Source organism: Corythoichthys intestinalis, chromosome 22 (assembly GCF_030265065.1).
Source record: "Corythoichthys intestinalis isolate RoL2023-P3 chromosome 22, ASM3026506v1, whole genome shotgun sequence".
NCBI classification, from domain to species: Eukaryota; Metazoa; Chordata; class Actinopteri; order Syngnathiformes; family Syngnathidae; genus Corythoichthys; species Corythoichthys intestinalis.
In genome coordinates, this window is record NC_080416.1 from 37776128 (window position 1) to 37793775 (window position 17648).

The window sequence follows — 17648 nt, forward strand, 5'->3', positions numbered from 1 at the left end:
GGTCATATCGCATAGATCTCACTGTGAAAAGGCTTAAATGGCTTTTTTGACCTAAGTTTAATAATTGCGCTCAAACCAAATGTCCTAGAACAAAATTTTCAAATGTAACTACTAGATTGTGATACAATACACTATTGGGTGAAGTTTGGTTGACTTCTGCGCAGCGGTTTGGGAGTTAACATCAAAATTACATTTCTCGGCCATATCGCATAGATCTCACTGTGAAAAGGCTTAAATGACTTTTTTAATTAAGTTTGATGATTGCGTTCAAACAAAATGTCCTAGAACAAAATTTTCAAATGTAACTACTAGATTTTGATACAATACACTATTGGGTGAAGTTTGGTTGACTTCTGCGCAGCGGTTTGGGAGTTAACATCAAAATTACATTTCTCGGCCATATCGCATAGATCTCACTGTGAAAAGGCTTAAATGGCTTTTTTGACCTAAGTTTGAGGATTGCGCTCAAATCAAATGTCCTATAACCAAATTTCCACATGTAACTACTAGATTGTGATACAATACACTAATGGGTGAAGTTTGGTTGACTTCTGCGCAGCGGTTTGGGAGTGAACATCAAAATTACATTTCTCGGCCATATCGCATAGATCTCACTGTGAAAAGGCTTAAATGGCTTTTTTGACCTAAGTTTGAGGATTGCGCTCAAATCAAATGTCCTAGAACCAAATTTCCACATGTAACTACTAGATTGTGATAAAATACACTAATGGGTGAAGTTTGGTTGACTTCTGCGCAGCGGTTTGGGAGTTAACATCAAAATTACATTTCTCGGCCATATCGCATAGATCTCACTGTGAAAAGGCTTAAATGACTTTTTTAATTAAGTTTGATGATTGCGCTCAAACAAAATTTCCTAGAACAAAATTTTCAAATGTAACTACTAGATTGTGATACAATACACTATTGGGTGAAGTTTGGTTGACTTCTGCGCAGCGGTTTGGGAGTTAACATCAAAATTACATTTCTCGGCCATATCGCATAGATCTCACTGTGAAAAGGCTTAAATGGCTTTTTTGACCTAAGTTTGAGGATTGCGCTCAAATCAAATGTCCTATAACCAAATTTCCACATGTAACTACTAGATTGTGATACAATACACTAATGGGTGAAGTTTGGTTGTCTTCTGCGCAGCGTTTTGGGATTGAACATCAAAATTACATTTCTCGGCCATATCGCATATATCTCACTGTGAAAAGGCTTAAATGACTTTTTTAATTAAGTTTGATGATTGCGCTCAAACAAAATTTCCTAAAACAAAATTTTCAAATGTAACTACTAGATTGTGATACAATACACTATTGGGTGAAGTTTGGTTGACTTCTGCGCAGCGGTTTGGGAGTTAACATCAAAATTACATTTCTCGGCCATATCGCATAGATCTCACTGTGAAAAGGCTTAAATGACTTTTTTAATTAAGTTTGATGATTGCGTTCAAACAAAATGTCCTATAACCAAATTTCCACATGTAACTACTAGATTGTGATACAATACACTAATGGGTGAAGTTTGGTTGACTTCTGCGCAGCGGTTTGGGAGTTAACATCAAAATTACATTTCTCGGCCATATCGCATAGATCTCACTGTGAAAAGGCTTAAATGACTTTTTTAATTAAGTTTGATGAATGCATTCAAACAAAATGTCCTAGAACAAAATTTTCAAATGTAACTACTAGATTGTGATACAATACACTATTGGGTGAAGTTTGGTTGACTTCTGCGCAGCGGTTTGGGAGTTAACATCAAAATTACATTTCTCGGCCATATCGCATAGATCTCACTGTGAAAAGGCTTAAATGGCTTTTTTGACCTAAGTTTGAGGATTGCGCTCAAATCAAATGTCCTAGAACCAAATTTCCACATGTAACTACTAGATAGTGATACAATACACTAATGGGTGAAGTTTGGTTTACTTCTGCGCAGCGGTTTGGGAGTTAACATCAAAATTACATTTCTCGGCCATATCGCATAGATCTCACTGTGAAAAGGCTTAAATGGCTTTTTTGACCTAAGTTTAATAATTGCGCTCAAACCAAATGTCCTAGAACGAAATTTTAAAATGTAACTACTAGAATGTGATACAATACACTATTGGGTGAAGTTTGGTTGACTTCTGCGCAGCGGTTTGGGAGTTAACATCAAAATTACATTTCTCGGCCATATCGCATAGATCTCACTGTGAAAAGGCTTAAATGGCTTTTTTGACCTAAGTTTGAGGACTGCGCTCAAATCAAATTTCCTAGAACCAAATTTCCACATGTAACTACTAGATTGTGATACAATACACTAATGGGTGAAGTTTGGTTGACTTCTGCGCAGCGGTTTGGGAGTTAACATCAAAATTACATTTCTCGGCCATATCGCATAGATCTCACTGTGAAAAGGCTTAAATGACTTTTTTAATTAAGTTTGATGATTGCGCTCAAACAAAATTTCCTAGAACAAAATTTTCAAATGTAACTACTAGATTGTGATACAATACACTATTGGGTGAAGTTTGGTTGACTTCTGCGCAGCGGTTTGGGAGTTAACATCAAAATTACATTTCTCGGCCATATCGCATAGATCTCACTGTGAAAAGGCTTAAATGGCTTTTTTGACCTAAGTTTGAGGATTGCGCTCAAATCAAATGTCCTAGAACCAAATTTCCACATGTAACTACTAGATTGTGATACAATACACTAATGGGTGAAGTTTGGTTGACTTCTGCGCAGCGGTTTGGGAGTTAACATCAAAATTACATTTCTCGGCCATATCGCATAGATCTCACTGTGAAAAGGCTTAAATGACTTTTTTAATTAAGTTTGATGATTGCGTTCAAACAAAATGTCCTAGAACAAAATTTTTAAATGTAACTACTAGATTGTGATACAATACACTATTGGGTGAAGTTTGGTTGACTTCTGCGCAGCGGTTTGGGAGTTAACATCAAAATTACATTTCTCGGCCATATCGCATAGATCTCACTGTGAAAAGGCTTAAATGGCTTTTTTGACCTAAGTTTGAGGATTGCGCTCAAATCAAATGTCCTAGAACCAAATTTCCACATGTAACTACTAGATTGTGATAAAATACACTAATGGGTGAAGTTTGGTTGACTTCTGCGCAGCGGTTTGGGAGTTAACATCAAAATTACATTTCTCGGTCATATCGCATAGATCTCACTGTGAAAAGGCTTAAATGACTTTTTTAATTAAGTTTGATGATTGCGCTCAAACAAAATTTCCTAGAACAAAATTTTCAAATGTAACTACTAGATTGTGATACAATACACTATTGGGTGAAGTTTGGTTGACTTCTGCGCAGCGGTTTGGGAGTTAACATCAAAATTACATTTCTCGGCCATATCGCATAGATCTCACTGTGAAAAGGCTTAAATGGCTTTTTTGACCTAAGTTTGAGGATTGCGCTCAAATCAAATGTCCTATAACCAAATTTCCACATGTAACTACTAGATTGTGATAAAATACACTAATGGGTGAAGTTTGGTTGACTTCTGCGCAGCGGTTTGGGAGTTAACATCAAAATTACATTTCTCGGTCATATCGCATAGATCTCACTGTGAAAAGGCTTAAATGACTTTTTTAATTAAGTTTGATGATTGCGCTCAAACAAAATTTCCTAGAACAAAATTTTCAAATGTAACTACTAGATTGTGATACAATACACTATTGGGTGAAGTTTGGTTGACTTCTGCGCAGCGGTTTGGGAGTTAACATCAAAATTACATTTCTCGGCCATATCGCATAGATCTCACTGTGAAAAGGCTTAAATGACTTTTTTAATTAAGTTTGATGATTGCGTTCAAACAAAATGTCCTAGAACAAAATTTTCAAATGTAACTACTAGATTGTGATACAATACACTATTGGGTGAAGTTTGGTTTACTTCTGCGCAGCGGTTTGGGAGTTAACATCAAAATTACATTTCTCGGCCATATCGCATAGATCTCACTGTGAAAAGGCTTAAATGGCTTTTTTGACCTAAGTTTGAGGATTGCGCTAAAATCAAATGTCCTAGAACCAAATTTCCACATGTAACTACTAGATTGTGATACAATACACTAATGGGTGAAGTTTGGTTTACTTCAGCGCAGCGGTTTGGGAGTTAACATCAAAATTACATTTCTCGGCCATATCGCATAGATCTCACTGTGAAAAGGCTTAAATGGCTTTTTTGACCTAAGTTTAATAATTGCGCTCAAACCAAATGTCCTAGAACGAAATTTTCAAATGTAACTACTAGAATGTGATACAATACACTATTGGGTGAAGTTTGGTTGACTTCTGCGCAGCGGTTTGGGAGTTAACATCAAAATTACATTTCTCGGCCATATCGCATAGATCTCACTGTGAAAAGGCTTAAATGGCTTTTTTGACCTAAGTTTGAGGATTGCGCTCAAATCAAATGTCCTAGAACCAAATTTCCACATGTAACTACTAGATTGTGATAAAATACACTAATGGGTGAAGTTTGGTTGACTTCTGCGCAGCGGTTTGGGAGTTAACATCAAAATTACATTTCTCGGTCATATCGCATAGATCTCACTGTGAAAAGGCTTAAATGACTTTTTTAATTAAGTTTGATGATTGCGCTCAAACAAAATTTCCTAGAACAAAATTTTCAAATGTAACTACTAGATTGTGATACAATACACTATTGGGTGAAGTTTGGTTGACTTCTGCGCAGCGGTTTGGGAGTTAACATCAAAATTACATTTCTCGGCCATATCGCATAGATCTCACTGTGAAAAGGCTTAAATGGCTTTTTTGACCTAAGTTTGAGGATTGCGCTCAAATCAAATGTCCTATAACCAAATTTCCACATGTAACTACTAGATTGTGATAAAATACACTAATGGGTGAAGTTTGGTTGACTTCTGCGCAGCGGTTTGGGAGTTAACATCAAAATTACATTTCTCGGTCATATCGCATAGATCTCACTGTGAAAAGGCTTAAATGGCTTTTTTGACCTAAGTTTAATAATTGCGCTCAAACCAAATGTCCTAGAACAAAATTTTCAAATGTAACTACTAGATTGTGATACAATACACTATTGGGTGAAGTTTGGTTGACTTCTGCGCAGCGGTTTGGGAGTTAACATCAAAATTACATTTCTCGGCCATATCGCATAGATCTCACTGTGAAAAGGCTTAAATGACTTTTTTAATTAAGTTTGATGATTGCGTTCAAACAAAATGTCCTAGAACAAAATTTTCAAATGTAACTACTAGATTTTGATACAATACACTATTGGGTGAAGTTTGGTTGACTTCTGCGCAGCGGTTTGGGAGTTAACATCAAAATTACATTTCTCGGCCATATCGCATAGATCTCACTGTGAAAAGGCTTAAATGGCTTTTTTGACCTAAGTTTGAGGATTGCGCTCAAATCAAATGTCCTATAACCAAATTTCCACATGTAACTACTAGATTGTGATACAATACACTAATGGGTGAAGTTTGGTTGACTTCTGCGCAGCGGTTTGGGAGTGAACATCAAAATTACATTTCTCGGCCATATCGCATAGATCTCACTGTGAAAAGGCTTAAATGGCTTTTTTGACCTAAGTTTGAGGATTGCGCTCAAATCAAATGTCCTAGAACCAAATTTCCACATGTAACTACTAGATTGTGATAAAATACACTAATGGGTGAAGTTTGGTTGACTTCTGCGCAGCGGTTTGGGAGTTAACATCAAAATTACATTTCTCGGCCATATCGCATAGATCTCACTGTGAAAAGGCTTAAATGACTTTTTTAATTAAGTTTGATGATTGCGCTCAAACAAAATTTCCTAGAACAAAATTTTCAAATGTAACTACTAGATTGTGATACAATACACTATTGGGTGAAGTTTGGTTGACTTCTGCGCAGCGGTTTGGGAGTTAACATCAAAATTACATTTCTCGGCCATATCGCATAGATCTCACTGTGAAAAGGCTTAAATGGCTTTTTTGACCTAAGTTTGAGGATTGCGCTCAAATCAAATGTCCTATAACCAAATTTCCACATGTAACTACTAGATTGTGATACAATACACTAATGGGTGAAGTTTGGTTGTCTTCTGCGCAGCGTTTTGGGATTGAACATCAAAATTACATTTCTCGGCCATATCGCATATATCTCACTGTGAAAAGGCTTAAATGACTTTTTTAATTAAGTTTGATGATTGCGCTCAAACAAAATTTCCTAAAACAAAATTTTCAAATGTAACTACTAGATTGTGATACAATACACTATTGGGTGAAGTTTGGTTGACTTCTGCGCAGCGGTTTGGGAGTTAACATCAAAATTACATTTCTCGGCCATATCGCATAGATCTCACTGTGAAAAGGCTTAAATGACTTTTTTAATTAAGTTTGATGATTGCGTTCAAACAAAATGTCCTATAACCAAATTTCCACATGTAACTACTAGATTGTGATACAATACACTAATGGGTGAAGTTTGGTTGACTTCTGCGCAGCGGTTTGGGAGTTAACATCAAAATTACATTTCTCGGCCATATCGCATAGATCTCACTGTGAAAAGGCTTAAATGACTTTTTTAATTAAGTTTGATGAATGCATTCAAACAAAATGTCCTAGAACAAAATTTTCAAATGTAACTACTAGATTGTGATACAATACACTATTGGGTGAAGTTTGGTTGACTTCTGCGCAGCGGTTTGGGAGTTAACATCAAAATTACATTTCTCGGCCATATCGCATAGATCTCACTGTGAAAAGGCTTAAATGGCTTTTTTGACCTAAGTTTGAGGATTGCGCTCAAATCAAATGTCCTAGAACCAAATTTCCACATGTAACTACTAGATAGTGATACAATACACTAATGGGTGAAGTTTGGTTTACTTCTGCGCAGCGGTTTGGGAGTTAACATCAAAATTACATTTCTCGGCCATATCGCATAGATCTCACTGTGAAAAGGCTTAAATGGCTTTTTTGACCTAAGTTTAATAATTGCGCTCAAACCAAATGTCCTAGAACGAAATTTTAAAATGTAACTACTAGAATGTGATACAATACACTATTGGGTGAAGTTTGGTTGACTTCTGCGCAGCGGTTTGGGAGTTAACATCAAAATTACATTTCTCGGCCATATCGCATAGATCTCACTGTGAAAAGGCTTAAATGGCTTTTTTGACCTAAGTTTGAGGACTGCGCTCAAATCAAATTTCCTAGAACCAAATTTCCACATGTAACTACTAGATTGTGATACAATACACTAATGGGTGAAGTTTGGTTGACTTCTGCGCAGCGGTTTGGGAGTTAACATCAAAATTACATTTCTCGGCCATATCGCATAGATCTCACTGTGAAAAGGCTTAAATGACTTTTTTAATTAAGTTTGATGATTGCGCTCAAACAAAATTTCCTAGAACAAAATTTTCAAATGTAACTACTAGATTGTGATACAATACACTATTGGGTGAAGTTTGGTTGACTTCTGCGCAGCGGTTTGGGAGTTAACATCAAAATTACATTTCTCGGCCATATCGCATAGATCTCACTGTGAAAAGGCTTAAATGGCTTTTTTGACCTAAGTTTGAGGATTGCGCTCAAATCAAATGTCCTAGAACCAAATTTCCACATGTAACTACTAGATTGTGATACAATACACTAATGGGTGAAGTTTGGTTGACTTCTGCGCAGCGGTTTGGGAGTTAACATCAAAATTACATTTCTCGGCCATATCGCATAGATCTCACTGTGAAAAGGCTTAAATGACTTTTTTAATTAAGTTTGATGATTGCGTTCAAACAAAATGTCCTAGAACAAAATTTTTAAATGTAACTACTAGATTGTGATACAATACACTATTGGGTGAAGTTTGGTTGACTTCTGCGCAGCGGTTTGGGAGTTAACATCAAAATTACATTTCTCGGCCATATCGCATAGATCTCACTGTGAAAAGGCTTAAATGGCTTTTTTGACCTAAGTTTGAGGATTGCGCTCAAATCAAATGTCCTAGAACCAAATTTCCACATGTAACTACTAGATTGTGATAAAATACACTAATGGGTGAAGTTTGGTTGACTTCTGCGCAGCGGTTTGGGAGTTAACATCAAAATTACATTTCTCGGTCATATCGCATAGATCTCACTGTGAAAAGGCTTAAATGACTTTTTTAATTAAGTTTGATGATTGCGCTCAAACAAAATTTCCTAGAACAAAATTTTCAAATGTAACTACTAGATTGTGATACAATACACTATTGGGTGAAGTTTGGTTGACTTCTGCGCAGCGGTTTGGGAGTTAACATCAAAATTACATTTCTCGGCCATATCGCATAGATCTCACTGTGAAAAGGCTTAAATGGCTTTTTTGACCTAAGTTTGAGGATTGCGCTCAAATCAAATGTCCTATAACCAAATTTCCACATGTAACTACTAGATTGTGATAAAATACACTAATGGGTGAAGTTTGGTTGACTTCTGCGCAGCGGTTTGGGAGTTAACATCAAAATTACATTTCTCGGCCATATCGCATAGATCTCACTGTGAAAAGGCTTAAATGGCTTTTTTGACCTAAGTTTGAGGATTGCGCTCAAATCAAATGTCCTATAACCAAATTTCCACATGTAACTACTAGATTGTGATACAATACACTAATGGGTGAAGTTTGGTTGACTCCTGCGCAGCGGTTTGGGAGTGAACATCAAAATTACATTTCTCGGCCATATCGCATAGATCTCACTGTGAAAAGGCTTAAATGGCTTTTTTGACCTAAGTTTGAGGATTGCGCTCAAATCAAATGTCCTAGAACCAAATTTCCACATGTAACTACTAGATTGTGATAAAATACACTAATGGGTGAAGTTTGGTTGACTTCTGCGCAGCGGTTTGGGAGTTAACATCAAAATTACATTTCTCGGCCATATCGCATAGATCTCACTGTGAAAAGGCTTAAATGACTTTTTTAATTAAGTTTGATGATTGCGCTCAAACAAAATTTCCTAGAACAAAATTTTCAAATGTAACTACTAGATTGTGATACAATACACTATTGGGTGAAGTTTGGTTGACTTCTGCGCAGCGGTTTGGGAGTTAACATCAAAATTACATTTCTCGGCCATATCGCATAGATCTCACTGTGAAAAGGCTTAAATGGCTTTTTTGACCTAAGTTTGAGGATTGCGCTCAAATCAAATGTCCTAGAACCAAATTTCCACATGTAACTACTAGATTGTGATACAATACACTAATGGGTGAAGTTTGGTTGACTTCTGCGCAGCGGTTTGGGAGTTAACATCAAAATTACATTTCTCGGCCATATCGCATAGATCTCACTGTGAAAAGGCTTAAATGACTTTTTTAATTAAGTTTGATGATTGCGTTCAAACAAAATGTCCTAGAACAAAATTTTCAAATGTAACTACTAGATTGTGATACAATACACTATTGGGTGAAGTTTGGTTGACTTCTGCGCAGCGGTTTGGGAGTTAACATCAAAATTACATTTCTCGGCCATATCGCATAGATCTCACTGTGAAAAGGCTTAAATGACTTTTTTAATTAAGTTTGATGATTGCGCTCAAACAAAATTTCCTAGAACAAAATTTTCAAATGTAACTACTAGATTGTGATACAATACACTATTGGGTGAAGTTTGGTTGACTTCTGCGCAGCGGTTTGGGAGTTAACATCAAAATTACATTTCTCGGCCATATCGCATAGATCTCACTGTGAAAAGGCTTAAATGGCTTTTTTGACCTAAGTTTGAGGATTGCGCTCAAATCAAATGTCCTAGAACCAAATTTCCACATGTAACTACTAGATTGTGATACAATACACTAATGGGTGAAGTTTGGTTGACTTCTGCGCAGCGGTTTGGGAGTTAACATCAAAATTACATTTCTCGGCCATATCGCATAGATCTCACTGTGAAAAGGCTTAAATGACTTTTTTAATTAAGTTTGATGATTGCGTTCAAACAAAATGTCCTAGAACAAAATTTTCAAATGTAACTACTAGATTGTGATACAATACACTATTGGGTGAAGTTTGGTTGACTTCTGCGCAGCGGTTTGGGAGTTAACATCAAAATTACATTTCTCGGCCATATCGCATAGATCTAACTGTGAAAAGGCTTAAATGACTTTTTTAATTAAGTTTGATGATTGCGTTCAAACAAAATGTCCTAGAACAAAATTTTCAAATGTAACTACTAGATTGTGATACAATACACTATTGGGTGAAGTTTGGTTGACTTCTGCGCAGCGGTTTGGGAGTTAACATCAAAATTACATTTCTCGGCCATATCGCATAGATCTCACTGTGAAAAGGCTTAAATGGCTTTTTTGACCTAAGTTTGAGGATTGCGCTCAAATCAAATGTCCTATAACCAAATTTCCACATGTAACTACTAGATTGTGATACAATACACTAATGGGTGAAGTTTGGTTGACTCCTGCGCAGCGGTTTGGGAGTGAACATCAAAATTACATTTCTCGGCCATATCGCATAGATCTCACTGTGAAAAGGCTTAAATGGCTTTTTTGACCTAAGTTTGAGGATTGCGCTCAAATCAAATGTCCTAGAACCAAATTTCCACATGTAACTACTAGATTGTGATAAAATACACTAATGGGTGAAGTTTGGTTGACTTCTGCGCAGCGGTTTGGGAGTTAACATCAAAATTACATTTCTCGGCCATATCGCATAGATCTCACTGTGAAAAGGCTTAAATGACTTTTTTAATTAAGTTTGATGATTGCGCTCAAACAAAATTTCCTAGAACAAAATTTTTAAATGTAACTACTAGATTGTGATACAATACACTATTGGGTGAAGTTTGGTTGACTTCTGCGCAGCGGTTTGGGAGTTAACATCAAAATTACATTTCTCGGCCATATCGCATAGATCTCACTGTGAAAAGGCTTAAATGGCTTTTTTGACCTAAGTTTGAGGATTGCGCTCAAATCAAATGTCCTAGAACCAAATTTCCACATGTAACTACTAGATTGTGATAAAATACACTAATGGGTGAAGTTTGGTTGACTTCTGCGCAGCGGTTTGGGAGTTAACATCAAAATTACATTTCTCGGTCATATCGCATAGATCTCACTGTGAAAAGGCTTAAATGACTTTTTTAATTAAGTTTGATGATTGCGCTCAAACAAAATTTCCTAGAACAAAATTTTCAAATGTAACTACTAGATTGTGATACAATACACTATTGGGTGAAGTTTGGTTGACTTCTGCGCAGCGGTTTGGGAGTTAACATCAAAATTACATTTCTCGGCCATATCGCATAGATCTCACTGTGAAAAGGCTTAAATGGCTTTTTTGACCTAAGTTTGAGGATTGCGCTCAAATCAAATGTCCTATAACCAAATTTCCACATGTAACTACTAGATTGTGATAAAATACACTAATGGGTGAAGTTTGGTTGACTTCTGCGCAGCGGTTTGGGAGTTAACATCAAAATTACATTTCTCGGTCATATCGCATAGATCTCACTGTGAAAAGGCTTAAATGACTTTTTTAATTAAGTTTGATGATTGCGCTCAAACAAAATTTCCTAGAACAAAATTTTCAAATGTAACTACTAGATTGTGATACAATACACTATTGGGTGAAGTTTGGTTGACTTCTGCGCAGCGGTTTGGGAGTTAACATCAAAATTACATTTCTCGGCCATATCGCATAGATCTCACTGTGAAAAGGCTTAAATGACTTTTTTAATTAAGTTTGATGATTGCGTTCAAACAAAATGTCCTAGAACAAAATTTTCAAATGTAACTACTAGATTGTGATACAATACACTATTGGGTGAAGTTTGGTTGACTTCTGCGCAGCGGTTTGGGAGTTAACATCAAAATTACATTTCTCGGCCATATCGCATAGATCTCACTGTGAAAAGGCTTAAATGGCTTTTTTGACCTAAGTTTGAGGATTGCGCTCAAATCAAATGTCCTATAACCAAATTTCCACATGTAACTACTAGATTGTGATACAATACACTAATGGGTGAAGTTTGGTTGACTCCTGCGCAGCGGTTTGGGAGTGAACATCAAAATTACATTTCTCGGCCATATCGCATAGATCTCACTGTGAAAAGGCTTAAATGGCTTTTTTGACCTAAGTTTGAGGATTGCGCTCAAATCAAATGTCCTAGAACCAAATTTCCACATGTAACTACTAGATTGTGATAAAATACACTAATGGGTGAAGTTTGGTTGACTTCTGCGCAGCGGTTTGGGAGTTAACATCAAAATTACATTTCTCGGCCATATCGCATAGATCTCACTGTGAAAAGGCTTAAATGACTTTTTTAATTAAGTTTGATGATTGCGCTCAAACAAAATTTCCTAGAACAAAATTTTCAAATGTAACTACTAGATTGTGATACAATACACTATTGGGTGAAGTTTGGTTGACTTCTGCGCAGCGGTTTGGGAGTTAACATCAAAATTACATTTCTCGGCCATATCGCATAGATCTCACTGTGAAAAGGCTTAAATGGCTTTTTTGACCTAAGTTTGAGGATTGCGCTCAAATCAAATGTCCTAGAACCAAATTTCCACATGTAACTACTAGATTGTGATACAATACACTAATGGGTGAAGTTTGGTTGACTTCTGCGCAGCGGTTTGGGAGTTAACATCAAAATTACATTTCTCGGCCATATCGCATAGATCTCACTGTGAAAAGGCTTAAATGACTTTTTTAATTAAGTTTGATGATTGCGTTCAAACAAAATGTCCTAGAACAAAATTTTCAAATGTAACTACTAGATTGTGATACAATACACTATTGGGTGAAGTTTGGTTGACTTCTGCGCAGCGGTTTGGGAGTTAACATCAAAATTACATTTCTCGGCCATATCGCATAGATCTCACTGTGAAAAGGCTTAAATGACTTTTTTAATTAAGTTTGATGATTGCGCTCAAACAAAATTTCCTAGAACAAAATTTTCAAATGTAACTACTAGATTGTGATACAATACACTATTGGGTGAAGTTTGGTTGACTTCTGCGCAGCGGTTTGGGAGTTAACATCAAAATTACATTTCTCGGCCATATCGCATAGATCTCACTGTGAAAAGGCTTAAATGGCTTTTTTGACCTAAGTTTGAGGATTGCGCTCAAATCAAATGTCCTAGAACCAAATTTCCACATGTAACTACTAGATTGTGATACAATACACTAATGGGTGAAGTTTGGTTGACTTCTGCGCAGCGGTTTGGGAGTTAACATCAAAATTACATTTCTCGGCCATATCGCATAGATCTCACTGTGAAAAGGCTTAAATGACTTTTTTAATTAAGTTTGATGATTGCGTTCAAACAAAATGTCCTAGAACAAAATTTTCAAATGTAACTACTAGATTGTGATACAATACACTATTGGGTGAAGTTTGGTTGACTTCTGCGCAGCGGTTTGGGAGTTAACATCAAAATTACATTTCTCGGCCATATCGCATAGATCTAACTGTGAAAAGGCTTAAATGACTTTTTTAATTAAGTTTGATGATTGCGTTCAAACAAAATGTCCTAGAACAAAATTTTCAAATGTAACTACTAGATTGTGATACAATACACTATTGGGTGAAGTTTGGTTGACTTCTGCGCAGCGGTTTGGGAGTTAACATCAAAATTACATTTCTCGGCCATATCGCATAGATCTCACTGTGAAAAGGCTTAAATGGCTTTTTTGACCTAAGTTTGAGGATTGCGCTCAAATCAAATGTCCTATAACCAAATTTCCACATGTAACTACTAGATTGTGATACAATACACTAATGGGTGAAGTTTGGTTGACTCCTGCGCAGCGGTTTGGGAGTGAACATCAAAATTACATTTCTCGGCCATATCGCATAGATCTCACTGTGAAAAGGCTTAAATGGCTTTTTTGACCTAAGTTTGAGGATTGCGCTCAAATCAAATGTCCTAGAACCAAATTTCCACATGTAACTACTAGATTGTGATAAAATACACTAATGGGTGAAGTTTGGTTGACTTCTGCGCAGCGGTTTGGGAGTTAACATCAAAATTACATTTCTCGGCCATATCGCATAGATCTCACTGTGAAAAGGCTTAAATGACTTTTTTAATTAAGTTTGATGATTGCGCTCAAACAAAATTTCCTAGAACAAAATTTTCAAATGTAACTACTAGATTGTGATACAATACACTATTGGGTGAAGTTTGGTTGACTTCTGCGCAGCGGTTTGGGAGTTAACATCAAAATTACATTTCTCGGCCATATCGCATAGATCTCACTGTGAAAAGGCTTAAATGGCTTTTTTGACCTAGGTTTGAGGATTGCGCTCAAATCAAATGTCCTATAACCAAATTTCCACATGTAACTACTAGATTGTGATACAATACACTAATGGGTGAAGTTTGGTTGACTTCTGCGCAGCGGTTTGGGAGTTAACATCAAAATTACATTTCTCGGCCATATCGCATAGATCTCACTGTGAAAAGGCTTAAATGACTTTTTTAATTAAGTTTGATGATTGCGTTCAAACAAAATGTCCTAGAACAAAATTTTTAAATGTAACTACTAGATTGTGATACAATACACTATTGGGTGAAGTTTGGTTGACTTCTGCGCAGCGGTTTGGGAGTTAACATCAAAATTACATTTCTCGGCCATATCGCATAGATCTCACTGTGAAAAGGCTTAAATGGCTTTTTTGACCTAAGTTTGAGGATTGCGCTCAAATCAAATGTCCTAGAACCAAATTTCCACATGTAACTACTAGATTGTGATAAAATACACTAATGGGTGAAGTTTGGTTGACTTCTGCGCAGCGGTTTGGGAGTTAACATCAAAATTACATTTCTCGGCCATATCGCATAGATCTCACTGTGAAAAGGCTTAAATGACTTTTTTAATTAAGTTTGATGATTGCGCTCAAACAAAATTTCCTAGAACAAAATTTTCAAATGTAACTACTAGATTGTGATACAATACACTATTGGGTGAAGTTTGGTTGACTTCTGCGCAGCGGTTTGGGAGTTAACATCAAAATTACATTTCTCGGCCATATCGCATAGATCTCACTGTGAAAAGGCTTAAATGACTTTTTTAATTAAGTTTGATGATTGCGTTCAAACAAAATGTCCTAGAACAAAATTTTCAAATGTAACTACTAGATTGTGATACAATACACTATTGGGTGAAGTTTGGTTGACTTCTGCGCAGCGGTTTGGGAGTTAACATCAAAATTACATTTCTCGGCCATATCGCATAGATCTCACTGTGAAAAGGCTTAAATGGCTTTTTTGACCTAAGTTTGAGGATTGCGCTCAAATCAAATGTCCTATAACCAAATTTCCACATGTAACTACTAGATTGTGATACAATACACTAATGGGTGAAGTTTGGTTGACTTCTGCGCAGCGGTTTGGGAGTTAACATCAAAATTACATTTCTCGGCCATATCGCATAGATCTCACTGTGAAAAGGCTTAAATGACTTTTTTAATTAAGTTTGATGATTGCGTTCAAACAAAATGTCCTAGAACAAAATTTTCAAATGTAACTACTAGATTGTGATACAATACACTATTGGGTGAAGTTTGGTTGACTTCTGCGCAGCGGTTTGGGAGTTAACATCAAAATTACATTTCTCGGCCATATCGCATAGATCTCACTGTGAAAAGGCTTAAATGGCTTTTTTGACCTAAGTTTGAGGATTGCGCTAAAATCAAATGTCCTAGAACCAAATTTCCACATGTAACTACTAGATTGTGATACAATACACTAATGGGTGAAGTTTGGTTTACTTCAGCGCAGCGGTTTGGGAGTTAACATCAAAATTACATTTCTCGGCCATATCGCATAGATCTCACTGTGAAAAGGCTTAAATGGCTTTTTTGACCTAAGTTTAATAATTGCGCTCAAACCAAATGTCCTAGAACGAAATTTTCAAATGTAACTACTAGAATGTGATACAATACACTATTGGGTGAAGTTTGGTTGACTTCTGCGCAGCGGTTTGGGAGTTAACATCAAAATTACATTTCTCGGCCATATCGCATAGATCTCACTGTGAAAAGGCTTAAATGGCTTTTTTGACCTAAGTTTGAGGATTGCGCTCAAATCAAATGTCCTAGAACCAAATTTCCACATGTAACTACTAGATTGTGATACAATACACTAATGGGTGAAGTTTGGTTTACTTCTGCGCAGCGGTTTGGGAGTTAACATCAAAATTACATTTCTCGGCCATATCGCATAGATCTCACTGTGAAAAGGCTTAAATGGCTTTTTTGACCTAAGTTTAATAATTGCGCTCAAACCAAATGTCCTTGAACGAAATTTTAAAATGTAACTACTAGAATGTGATACAATACACTATTGGGTGAAGTTTGGTTGACTTCTGCGCAGCGGTTTGGGAGTTAACATCAAAATTACATTTCTCGGCCATATCGCATAGATCTCACTGTGAAAAGGCTTAAATGGCTTTTTTGACCTAAGTTTGAGGATTGCGCTCAAATCAAATGTCCTATAACCAAATTTCCACATGTAACTACTAGATTGTGATACAATACACTAATGGGTGAAGTTTGGTTGACTTCTGCGCAGCGGTTTGGGAGTTAACATCAAAATTACATTTCTCGGCCATATCGCATAGATCTCACTGTGAAAAGGCTTAAATGGCTTTTTTGACCTAAGTTTGAGGATTGCGCTAAAATCAAATGTCCTAGAACCAAATTTCTACATGTAACTACTAGATTGTGATACAATACACTAATGGGTGAAGTTTGGTTTACTTCTGCGCAGCGGTTTGGGAGTTAACATCAAAATTACATTTCTCGGCCATATCGCATAGATCTCACTGTGAAAAGGCTTAAATGGCTTTTTTGACCTAAGTTTAATAATTGCGCTCAAACCAAATGTCCTAGAACGAAATTTTCAAATGTAACTACTAGAATGTGATACAATACACTATTGGGTGAAGTTTGGTTGACTTCTGCGCAGCGGTTTGGGAGTTAAGATCAAAATTACATTTCTCGGCCATATCGCATAGATCTCACTGTGAAAAGGCTTAAATGGCTTTTTTGACCTAAGTTTGAGGATTGCGCTCAAATCAAATGTCCTAGAACCAAATTTCCACATGTAACTACTAGATTGTGATACAATACACTAATGGGTGAAGTTTGGTTTACTTCTGCGCAGCGGTTTGGGAGTTAACATCAAAATTACATTTCTCGGCCATATCGCATAGATCTCACTGTGAAAAGGCTTAAATGGCTTTTTTGACCTAAGTTTAATAATTGCGCTCAAACCAAATGTCCTTGAACGAAATTTTAAAATGTAACTACTAGAATGTGATACAATACACTATTGGGTGAAGTTTGGTTGACTTCTGCGCAGCGGTTTGGGAGTTAACATCAAAATTACATTTCTCGGCCATATCGCATAGATCTCACTGTGAAAAGGCTTAAATGGCTTTTTTGACCTAGGTTTGAGGATTGCGCTTAAATCAAATGTCCTATAACCAAATTTCCACATGTAACTACTAGATTGTGATACAATACACTAATGGGTGAAGTTTGGTTGACTTCTGCGCAGCGGTTTGGGAGTTAACATCAAAATTACATTTCTCGGCTATATCGCATAGATCTCACTGTGAAAAGGCTTAAATGGCTTTTTTGACCTAAGTTTGAGGA